We start from the raw sequence: 13,178 nt of genomic DNA on the forward strand, positions 1-13,178 counted from the left end.
GGGTGCGTTCCATTAACCGGAAGTCGTGCGCCGGGTGCGTTCCACCAGCCGGAAGGACCCAACAGTCATTGCGGTCGTTGCCTAGCAACGTCGTACCGCAGATCACGATACAGGGAAAATAACCAGCAAAATGCATGCCACAGCAACATGTAGTCCCCGCGGTGTGGGCTAAATAGGACTCACCATAAACAGACTGTACTGGGAGCACCCCCAGACCCTAACACCAGAAACGGGTAAAGAGCCACGGGGCGGGAATAAGGGATAACTCACATAACCAGTCCACAGAATCCTATACATATTTTCAATCATAGTATGCATCAGAAGCTGATATGTCAAGGTCTCATACCCATAGGCTAAAGATTCATATAGGTATACAAACATATATAGGTGTATCTAATCAGGCCCGTGAGTGTAGACTTACTATGAACATAAACAAATTACAAAACAATACATAAATACATTAAACACACAGTTAAAACAATGATATAATCTGTATCAGAAAACACCCATGAACAGTAATAACGTGTCCATGCCTGAAAAGAAAAAAATATATCATGGACACATCACAGGAAAATGTTCATGGTGTTGTATTCATTAAGGCCCCTCGGGGCAACAGTATCAAGCATACTGATCCAAAAGCTTTCTTTCTTGCAAGTGGGCGGGTACGGCGTACCCTTAAGAATTTAGCCGTGGCCGCCGCTCCCCTCCCTCCGCTGCTGACTGGCGTCGCTGCTTGAGGGGACGAGAGCGCAGCGTTCGCTCTCCTGCTCCTCAGTGTCTTCCTTCAATTCAGCGCCGGCCCGTGAGCCAATCAGAGCTTGCGGACTGGCAGCCAAGGCTGCCGGACCGCGAGCTTTGATTGGCTCACGGATGGCGCTGAATTGAAGGAAGACAGTGACATCCGCACGACTGAGGGGCAGGAGAGGCGCAGGCTGCGCTCTCCTCCCCTCACACACACACAGGATCAAGACACCAGCAGCAGCGGTGAGCAGCAGAGGAAGGGGGGCATGTATAACTGGCACTGGTGGCATATCTGGCACTGGGGGGATATGAGTACCTGGCACTGGGGGCATATCTGGCACTGGGGGAACATGTGTATCTGGCACTGTGGGCATATCTGGCACTGCGGGGGACATATGTATCTGGCACTGGGGGCATATCTGACACTGAGGGCATATCTGGCACTGGGGGGACATGTGTATCTGGCACTGGGGGCATTTCTGTATCTGGCACTGGGGGCATATCTGGCACTGGGGGGGCATTTGTATATCTGGCACTGTGAGGCAATGTATATCTAACACAGTGGGGACATTTGTGTATCTGGCACTGTGAGGCAATGTATATCTGGCACTCTGGGGGCATTTGTGTATCTGGCACTGTGGGGCAATGTATATCTGGCACTCTGGGGGCATTTGTCTATCTGGCACTGTGGGGCAATGTATGTCTGGCACTCTGGGGGCATTTGTGTATCTGGCACTGTGGGGCAATGTGTATCTGGCACTGTGAGGCAATGTATTTCTGGCACTCTGGGGGCATTTGTGTATCTGGCACTGTGGGGCAATGTATATCTGGCACTGTGAGGCAATGTATATCTGGCACTGGGTGCATTTCTGTATTTGGCACTGGGGGCATATCTGGCACTGGGCGGGGGCATTTGTGTATCTGGCACTGTGAGGCAATGTATATCTGGCACTCTGGGGGCATTTGTGTATCTGGCACTGTGGGGGCAATGTATATCTAGCACTCTGGGGGCATTTGTGTATCTGGCACTGTGGGGCAATGTATATCTAGCACTCTGGGGGCATTTGTGTATCTGGCACTGTGGGGCAATGTATATCTGGCACTGTGAGGCAATGTATTTCTGGCACTCTGGGGGCATTTGTGTATCTGGCACTCTGGGGGCATTTGTGTATCTGGCACTGTGGGGCAATGTGTATCTGGCACTGTGAGGCAATGTATATCTGGCACTGTGAGGCAATGTATATCTGGCACTGTGAGGCAATGTATATCTGGCACTGTGAAGCAATGTATATCTTGCACTGTGAGGCAATGTATATCTGGCACTGTGAGGCAATGTATAACTGGCACTCTGGGGGCATTTGTGTATCTGGCACTGTGGGGCAATGTGTATCTGGCACAGTGAGGCAATGTGTATCTGGCACTGTGGGGCAATGTATATCTGGCACTGTGGGGCAATGTATATCTGGCACTGTGGGGCAATGTATATTTGGCACTGTGGGGCAACGTGTATCTGGCACTATTGGGGTCATATGTGTATCACGCCCCTCCCCGCATATGTGTATCACGCCCCCATTTTCATTGGCCATGCCCATTTTTTGGCGCGCACACAGTACCTATAAGACATTTTTTCTACTTGTACCACTGATATATATATATATATATCTATACGGTATATATCAATATATCAAAAGGAGGGTTTGAACGGCACTCAGGATACACAGCAGACCAAAAGAGTTAGCAAGTGGGCAAAACCATGTTGCACTGCAGGTGGGGCAGACGTAACATGCAGAGAGAGTTAGATTGGGGGGGGGGGGGGTTATATTTTTTCTGTGCATTGTTAATACTGGCTGCTTTATGATTACAATGCAGTTTAGATTTTAGTTTGAACATACCCCACCCAAATCTAACTCTCTCTGCACATGTTATATCTGCTAACCCCCCCCCCAAGTTAGTTCCATCCTTCCTTCTTCCCTGCAGCACATTACCTGCCCCTGGGTAAGTAGTACTGGAATATATTGATTTCTCTAGCCCCATGATCATTACTCACTGGGATCAGGAAATGCTTTGGTATACATTTGCCACAGAAAATAAATGACCATTAGAATGTGATGTCTCATGGATTTCAAAATATAAGAAATGTGTGTATACACTGCCTGTTATTTCAGGACAAAATGTAGCCCCCTCCATGATATATTGATAGATCCAAAACACACCCATTAGCACAGACCACATCTTTTCCCAGGACCATAAATCAAGACAGTCCCCATATAACTGGGTCTGATGCGATTTTGCCATTTTTACCTAACAAATGTCCATAAATAAAAATATACTGAATCCAATATTATGGCAAATTAAAAAAATCTTTCTCTTCTGAGAGATAAAAATATATATAAATTTTGCTTAAGACAGAAATAAAACTAAAAAACATTCCCTTGTGAACTCAACGCAGCACATAAATGTCACATTTGTCACGTCTGACAGCTGAGATTATGCTGCTCGACCAAATTGTAAAGCATCTGCAGTGACAGAAATATAATTATTGTATTGTGTTCCTAATTGTACTTTAACACCCTTGAAAGTATTTCCACTGTCCTTTAACTATTGAGTTCCCACGTATATTTATAAGCACACTCACACAGTATTATCACAAGTATAACAAGCTCTGTTATTTATATAGAACTGATATGTGCGTGAGGATAAAGACTTGAGTGGCTGACTGTAAATTAAATCAAAGTACTTGACTTTTAGCTAAAGGTTTCTAGAGCTTGTATCTTTGTAGACTGTTACTGCAGTGTCAACAAAACGTTAATGGGATTACAACTCACAGAATGAACGTCGTCTGATTAAGTGGAATGCAGCCAATCAGGACAAGAATGATTATCCATGATACAAGTGCTCCGCCCCTTGGTTCCCCTTTTAGCCCTTCAGTGACTCTGACACTGTTTGCGCACCCATACTGTATGTGGGGTACAGAAACACTGAGTTCTGAACTGACCCCCCCTATTACTCTTTCTAGTAATAGCAAGCTGTCTATTGCCCAGTCAGTGCAGTAATGCCATACACTTACGTTGTGATTACCTGCTGTGTATTTTACTTATACTGTTACGTTTCAATGTTTTTATGTTTATTCCATTGCACAGTACGACGTTGCAGACACTTTGTGCTGCCGTATAAATAAAAGGTAGCACTAATAATAATAATCAGGCAAATACACTTAATAGGGATGATTCTGAGTTGGACGGATCTTTGTGCATGGACGCAAACAGCAAGTATTGAATACAGATATTGCACAGATGTAAATTTGCGCATTTTTCAAATTTCTGTCTTAATCTGATTTAAACAATACTCAAACAGATCTGTCTTTCTGTGAAACTGTGTATTTCAGTGTGCAACCATACAAGTGCACGGAACTGTGCTGACATGTAGGCGTGCCATAGGAATGCATCAAATGCTCTGCGCTTATCGGAGTTGTACTGTATGTACGGGTATGGGTCGTTGGATAGACACAACTTAGGTGGACAGTCATTAGGTCAACTATGGAAGGTCGACATGCATTAGATCGCCAGGGGAAATAGGTCGACATGTTCATTAGGTCAACATGTACTAGGTCGACAGGTCAAAAGGTCGACATGAGGTTTTTGACTGTTTTTGGTGTCGTTTTCTCCGTAAAGTGACGGGGAACCCAAATTAGTGCACCGTGTCCCCTTACATGGCTTGCTTCGCTTGCCATGCTACCGTTCCAATCGTAGTCCATGTGGATCGTTAAGTATGAAAAAAATCCCAAAAAATGAAGAAGAAAATTTTTTGAAAACCTCATGTCGACCTTTTGACCTCTCAACCTAGTACATGTCGGCCTGATGGCCATGTCGACCTAATGGCATTGTCGACCTTCAGTGGTCGACCTAACGACCGTAACCCGTACGTACGGGGAGGGAAAGCCTGTCTCTGACTGATCTCTTGCACCTAGAACGTGGCAGGTGCAAGTGCAGGCACTAATGATGATCATTGCAACGGCTGGCGTAAAATCAGTGGGTGGCACAGGTTGCCGCTTGCAGAAGAACAAACCCCCGCAGTAGCCCTATGGCTTCTCACATTGGCAGAAGGTAGTAAATCAGGCTTCAGCGATGTCCGCAGCCACATTATGTGTGAGTCAGCGCCATTACCACTAAAATAATCCAGACAACTTTTTCACCCTGCAACTACAACCCTAATTACAAATCTTGGCACTTGTTAATTATATGGGCACCACTCTGGTCTGCATTACACTTCTATTCTGATTAGAATACATGGCAGTGCTGAGCAAAGAGGTGCCTATATAAATTAAAACATACTGTATGCAAATCTCATAAATTGTCTCAAACCATTTTTTACAAAATATTGTTGCTATATACAGTGTTTAAATGTTGAAATGTAGAAATACTGTAGTTGTACATTGACAGTAGATGTGTTATCTGATAAAGAGACTGAATGATTAGTTTATAATCCCTGTTTGGAAAATGCCACTGAAACCCCATACTGCTGTTTACAACTGTACACATAACACGTACTGCATTGGAGTTAGGGCAGGTGCTGTATATGTCTGCATAATAGTAATCACAGGCATTCAACTATTTAAGTCGGTTGCATTTAAAAAAAAATTTAAAGGGGGGGGGGGGGTTACACACGTAGCGATGTGTACAGAGATGTGTGCTGAGCAATCTAGCACAGAACGCTCAGCACACATATCTCCCCTGCTACCCCCACAGCGCGATGTGTGCTGAGCGAGGGGGGAAGACGGGGGGGGCGGGGTAGCTCACTTCACCCAGCGGTGAAGTGAGCGATCTAACTAGATTTGGCCAATCTAGAACCGGCGATAGCGTCACGCAGGGCCACGCATCACTATGGCTATGGGGCATACACACGGAGACATGTGTGCTTCATTCCTAAGCAATCTAGTCAATCTAATCTAGTCTACTACGATCCGTACGCATGCGCAGTCAATTGATAATCGATCATTTGCTACTGTTTGGCCGCATATTTTATGACTGAATCAGAGTCAGCTTTATTGGCCAGGTATACTTGCGAATACTAGGAATTTGTCTTCGGTTTGCTATACAACAGCCAAGTAGGTAACAGTTAAGCAGATGGGGGCGGGGGGGCAAGTAAAGTCACACAGATAGGCATACCGTAGGGACACAAGTTAGCTACATGTACGTCTAGTCAGTCAATGTTCAGGAGTTCAGCAGGCGGACCGCTTGGGGAAAGAAACTTTTGAGGCTTCTGGTGGGCCTGACGGGGACGGCCCTGTATCACCTACCTGAAGGAAGATAGTTAAACATGCTGTGGCCGGGGTGTAGCTGGTCTTTTACTATCTTCGTTGCCCGCTTTTAGCTCTGGACAGGTACAGGTCCTGGACTGAGGGAAGGTCGGCCCCGATGATCTTCTCTGCGGAAGCCACAAGCACTAGTTTTTTGATTGGCAGCCACAAGCACTAGTTTTTTGATTGGCAGCCACAAGCACTAGTTTTGCCTATTACACTGACAATGGTTTGAATTGGTCCTGGACCACCAACCTGAGGCACTCCTGCAAGTGTCCCGCACACAATTTGAGAACCACTGCTCTAAAGTATCAGTAAGATACCTTTCCAGTATTTCACCATCCTTACTTAGTGGCATTTCATTTCCAGTGCCAGTGGCATGAATTTAAAGCAGACATTCTGGTAGGGTAAAAAATGGATAGTCTATTTCACTGTGGTTTTGGTTTCACTGAAGGTAGAAAGAGTAATTACAAAACTGTTTATAAAACAATAGGGCAGATTCAATAAGCTGTGTGGGCGAGGACCTGCTGGTACATCATCGCTGGCATATCCAGCTAGGGCAGTGATTTTCAACCTTTTTTACTCGCGGCACACCGAACAATATTTTAAAATTGCCAAGGCACACCATCAGTTCCCCACAGAAAAAAACCAAACACACACATTGGCTCTCACAGTAAAAAAAAAAAATCCACATATACATTGGCCTACACAGAAAAAACAATCACATTGCTCCTCACATAAATCTTGTTGCTCCCTACATAAATCATATTGCTCCACACATGAATCAATCACATTTCTCCCCACATAAATCCTATTGCTCCCCACATGAATTATTCACATTGTTCCCCCCATAAATTCATAAATTCTTATTCTCCCCACATAAATCCTATTGCTCCCCACATGAATTATTCACATTGTTCCCCCCATAAATTCATATTCTCCCCACATAAATCCTATTGAAATCTTATTAATAACAAATTGTGTTATCAGCTGTCCTCCTCCCTGTATCTCAGTGGCGGGGATTGTTCATAGTGGAGTTCTGCGAATATTGAGCAGCGGGCGGTCGGACAGGTGTGGATGTGGGTGGGCAAGGAAAGCTGTGTATGCAGGCAGGAAGTGGAAGATGTGTACGCAGGCGGGTGGGCTGGCTGGGTGGTGAGACGCGGCAGCCGTGACCTGTGATATCACACCGCTGCGTCTTCAAGACATAGGTCACGGCCGGAGCACGACTGATCCTCTAAGAAGAGACTGGGCCAACAGTTCACTCTGAAGGTGCAGGAAGCTGCTCTGCCTCCACGGCACACATTGCAACTGGTCGCGACACACTAGTGTGCCACGGCACACTGGTTGAAAAAGCCTGAGCTAGGGAAATGTCACCTGTTTTAGCTTGCACACAAGGCTACAAGAAAATCTCACACTGAATAGAATGTGCCGTAATGTCACCTAGAATAATAGCTCTCAATATTGTCCCCACGCCCCTCCAGCAGTGCATGTTTTATGGCTCTCTTCCAAGGAAGACAGGTAGAATAATTACTGTCCCAACAATCTCAAATATCCATGTTTACCATATGAGGAGATCCAAAAAGCATGAATGGTTCATAATGCCTTAGCACGTGTACCGCAGATACCACAGAGCACTTAGTCAAAGTCCATCAGACACAGCATAAGTGCTCCAGCGTGGGAAATGTTGCATTACTGACAAAGCGTAATACATTAAATAATAAACAGGGAATGGAAGAGACATATGAGGAATTTCAGTATTCGATCATCAGACGCAAAAGAGGAAAATAAACACGAGGATTTGTGTTCCACAGATGGATCGCCCAACTAAGGAGGGACAGTCTGGAAGTATGCATTAGCAACAAAAATGTATTTTCCTTATATAAGTAGGTATTTTAAATATGCCAAATGGACGTATTACTACTTGCTGACCTATTAACTCACACTTCCCACACTGCTACAATGGTCACTCGGTAGCCGGCGTTTAGGTCAACCACACTTAGGTCGACAGTCATTAGGTTGACAACTATTGGACGAGGTGCATTAGGTCGACATGGTCTTTAGGGCGACCTCTTTTGGCACAAATTGGTGTTCACGGTCACTTTACGAAGTAAACGACACAATTTAAAAAAAAAAAAATTCATGTCGACCTTTTTCCATGTCGACCTTATGACCATGTCAACCTATTTCAGGTGTCGACCAATAGTGGTCGACCTAATGACTGTCGACTTAGTTAGGGTCGACCCAATGAACCACACCCTGTTCACTCTATGGGTGTGATATACAGATGTGTCCACATACTGTACATCATTTATATTTTGCTTAATTGGGCACGCCATGCATAGCACGGCTAAAGCTTTTTTTCTACAAGTAGCGAGTGGCTGAATTTTTACTATATATTTTTTTGCCATAATACAATATGTACAAAGTATAATATTAAAGAAGCAAATTAAGAAAAATCACAAAGCATAGCTAAATCTTTGAATCTATGGCGTGCCAAGCCGTGCCATAGATGGTAGGATATAGGAAAGATGTATGTGGACACATCTGCAATGCCGCACGAGTTCGGGATGCCGGCCAAAGGGGCAATCACTTACAAGGTATGATTTTGCCTTGTAAGGAATTTCCACTTTAAAAAAAATTCAGAGTTCAGCCGGCATTCCGCACGGCCGCCGAACTCGGGAGGCATCACATCCCGCCCTAAAGCTGAAAACACACTACAGGTTGAGTATCCCTTATCCAAAATGCTTGGGACCAGAGGTATTTTGGATATGGGATTTTTCCGTATTTTGGAATAATTGCATACCATAATGAGATATCATGGTGATTGGTCCCAAGTCTAAGCACAGGATGCATTTATGTTTCATATACACCTTATACACACAGACTGAAGGTGATTTTAGCCAATATTTTTTATAACTTTGTGCATTAAACAAAGTGTATCTAAAGTCACACAATTCATTTATGTTTCATATACACCTTATACACATAGCCTGAAGGTCATTTAATACAATATTTTTAATAACTTTGTGTATTAAACAAAGTTTGTGCACATTGAGCCATCAAAAAACAAAGGTTTCATTATCTCACTCTTACTCAAAAAAGTCCGTATTTCGGAATATTCCGTATTTCGGAATATTTGGATATGGGATACTCAACCTGTATAAGATTATCTGTCTAATCCTTCTAGTTAGAAAGAAAATCTGATAATGTATGGGAGCAAATGACAATCAACCATTTGCTCTCACACACTGGAAAACAGACAATGGATGTTCAGACAAATTGGTTAAATCCATTTGATTTAACCAATTTAACCCAACCATAATTTTTGCCCATTTTCCAGCTGTTGGGAGCAAATGGTTAATTGTCATTTACTCCCATACATTACCAGATTTTCGTTCTAAATAGATTGGAAAGACAATCTTATATTTTATAGTCCACTACTACACAATCCCAACACCACTGTTTAGCCCGTCACTTAACAATACATGTTCAATGAGAAGTTAAGCTGGGTACACACTATACAATTATTGGGCTGATCAGCTGATAATTGTACACATTGGGGTATATTCAATTAGGGTCGGATTCATTCCGACATGCATTTGTCGGAATGGATCAGACAACCCCTATTCAATCCCATCTCAATTCGACTTTAATAAAAGTCGAATTGAGGTGAGACTTGTGAGCGGAGGAGAGGGGAGAGACCAGCGGGGACAGCCGCGGGCAGACGGAGGAGAGCAGCCCTACAGCAGCGCTGCAGAAGGATGTCTCACAGCCGCCAGACCTAACGGCAGTGTCCACTCGGCTTCAGCAAGCGTGACCTCACTTGCTGGAGCCGGGTGGACGCTGCCGTGGGCGGCACAGCTGTGACACATCCTCCTGCAGCGTTGTGCTGTAGCGCTGCTTTCCCCTGTTTGCCCGCGGCTCTCCCCCGTCTCCCCGCGGCTCTCCCCCCTCTCCTCCTCTAAGGTCCCTCATTTTTTTCTGTCAGACTGAGATGGTCAGAAACGGGGCCAAATCCTGTTGAATTTGGCCCCGTTTCCCTCAAAAGTACGTGAATCGGCAGCTATACCGCCGATTCACGCACTGTTCGACAAGTTGAATTCCCTGACTTGTCGAATAAAAATAGCGGGGACTGAATAGGTCGAATCACGATTCGACCTTAAAAAGTAAAAAACTGATGTCTTCTCGACAGACGGCAGCTTTCGACCCTTATTGAATATACCCCTGTGTATGCAGGAGGAGTAGCCCATAAACGGCTTCAAACACTCCAACAATCAGTCACACCTGATCTGACTGATCCCATTCAAGAGATCAAAGGAAACTATACTGTTATCGGAAGCTCATAGCATAGGAAGTCCAATGTAAGTGGTTACTGCTTTTCCTGCTGATTGTCAATAATAATTTATACATTCATTGATATAAAGTGAAGCACAAAGATCTGTAAATGTTCTAAGACATCAATGATTTTTGGACCTCACCTTCAGGAGATCCGCGTCAGGGCAATGACAAAGTGATCTGTGTCATCAGGTCCCGCCTACATTGTGTATGGATAAATTTTTCGCCCACACGCGTCCCTTGAACTTCCCCTCCAGGACCTCCAGAATGTGAGGTACAAAAAAGCAGGCAAATATGTGAAAACAGTAAAATCTTCACATTCATTTCCAACTTGTTTCCACTTTAGGACAGTTCCCGTCAATAATTTAACCTTCTTTTTTAAAGGGATGCAGTTAAAATGGCGGCTGTTGGGATCCCGGCGTTCAGGATACCGACGCCGAAATCCCGACAGCTGGAAATTATAGCGCATCAGTGTTATTCTCCGTTGGGTGTCCGTGCGCAAGGGGACTCTTAGCTCTGGCCCCGCTGCTGGCATTCTGGTGGCCCGGACGCCACTGTCGGGATACTGACAGCTGGCATCCCGTCCGCCGGTAAAACGGATGTTTAAACTATTACCCTGATTAGACTCAATAATACCTTAAATTAATGACAACAGGACTATGTCACCTCTGTGTTTTTGAAGCTTTTAATTACTTTGCTAAAACTGCACAATTTAGACAATGTAATAAAAGTGTCAAATACACAAAAATCACACAATCTGGTTATTGCAGGTGGAAGGAAAAGAAGGCGCAATGTGCATGGAAAGTCCCCTTTGCTCCAATCAGCTAATGCACCCCACAGGTGCTGCCATATTTGCCTGCAAAATATGCCTGACATCACAACAACAACAAAAATCTTTAGCTGTTTGAGGTTTGTAAATTGCCTTTATACTCATGTTTTGTTTTTGAATTATTATTATAAATAGATGAGATTGGTTACAGGTAAAAAAAAACCATAAGCATATGTTGTGACATCTAAGCACTAATAAAAACATCTAACCCAAAAAATAAACTGGAAGCAACAGCATGTAGAGCGCCCAGATTCCCTGCTTCAGGGGAAAGGGAGAGTGAAGTGTGGATCTGTCTGCTTTTGGTATACAGTAAGTTTAATTCTGACTTTAGTTGCTATGGGAACAGTCTAGGAACTCGGCTAAATGGAATGCGACATAAGAGGGGAGGAGCAAGATAGCACGGATAACCATGCTCACGTAGCATTAGAATACTCTGCTAGAGAACCGAAGTAGTGATGGTTTGACTGAAAACTGAAATTTCCCTACAGTGCTTTGCCAGGTTCTTATGCATCATTAAAAAATAAGAACTCAGTTTGCGGCAGTGAGATTACTTACAGTGTAAATAAAAATACCTTTCTGTTGTTCCCCCCATCAGCCAGTTCTCTCTTACAATGCAAGTGTCCAACAGCTGCTGCAGCACATTTATCTAATCTGTAATATTATTGTAGGGGTACATATATATATATATATATATATATATATATATAAAGTCCAAAAAGAACTGGCACTCACCCCAAATTTGTTGCTCCGGTGCCCTCTGGTATGATAAGTATAGGCAGACAATGGAAGCATGCAGCGGCACTCAGAGACTGATTCCAGAAATTAAAGGTGCAAAAGTAGGTGGTTTAATCCATAACAAATAAATAAAACACAAAGGTGACCAACACATATAATAAAACTGTTAGGAATGTATCTGTATGAGATGTAAGGGTTGTCCATATATATATATATATATATATATATAGATAGCACACACAATATATACATATATTGCACACCCCAAAATACACTCAAAGCTGCAGATCTTAGGATCAGCTGCTTCTCCCGTGGCCAGATTTATGTGACTTGCTCCAGATATATATCCTCTTTCTCTATTCCCCTCATGCAAAAAAAAAAAACCTTCTAACCCTCCTCTCTGCCCTGTCTCTGTACTGTATTTTATCCTTTCTTTCATACATCATTTCTCTTTCCTGCCTGCCCTCACTAGTACCTCCCAGTTGTCTCCCAGTATTTGTGGGACCTCTGAGAAGTGGCCACTAAGATTGTGCAGTGCACAGAATGTGAGTAAGATTCAGTTGTATATCTATACTTTAAACAGGATAATAAGAATTTACTTACCGATAATTCTATTTCTCGGAGTCCGTAGTGGATGCTGGGGTTCCTGAAAGGACCATGGGGAATAGCGGCTCCGCAGGAGACAGGGCACAAAAAAGTAAAGCTTTTACCAGATCAGGTGGTGTGCACTGGCTCCTCCCCCTATGACCCTCCTCCAGACTCCAGTTAGGTACTGTGCCCGGACGAGCGTACACAATAAGGGAGGCAATTTGAATCCCGGGTAAGACTCATACCAGCCACACCAATCACACCGTACAACTTGTGATCTAAACCCAGTTAACAGTATGATAACAGAAAGAGCCTCGTAAAGATGGCTCCTTAACAATATAACCCGAATTTGTTAACAATAACTATGTACAGTATTGCAGATAATCCGCACTTGGGATGGGCGCCCAGCATCCACTACGGACTCCGAGAAATAGAATTATCGGTAAGTAAATTCTTATTTTCTCTATCGTCCTAAGTGGATGCTGGGGTTCCTGAAAGGACCATGGGGATTATACCAAAGCTCCCAAACGGGCGGGAGAGTGCGGATGACTCTGCAGCACCGAATGAGAGAATTCCAAGTCCTCTTTTGCCAGGGTATCAAATTTGTAGAATTTTACAAACGTGTTTTCCCCCGACCACGTAGCTGCTCGA

At 43.9% G+C, this 13,178-nt stretch overlaps 1 protein-coding gene across 8 annotated transcripts in view; it reads right to left on the reverse strand.

The window, feature by feature from the left end:
- Nucleotides 1–13,178, reverse strand: part of FAM13C (family with sequence similarity 13 member C) — a 914,350-nt gene that overhangs the window by 276,537 nt on the left and 624,635 nt on the right. The window lies entirely within an intron of this gene.

This window comes from Pseudophryne corroboree, chromosome 3 (assembly GCF_028390025.1).
Source record: "Pseudophryne corroboree isolate aPseCor3 chromosome 3, aPseCor3.hap2, whole genome shotgun sequence".
Lineage (NCBI taxonomy): Eukaryota > Metazoa > Chordata > Amphibia > Anura > Myobatrachidae > Pseudophryne > Pseudophryne corroboree.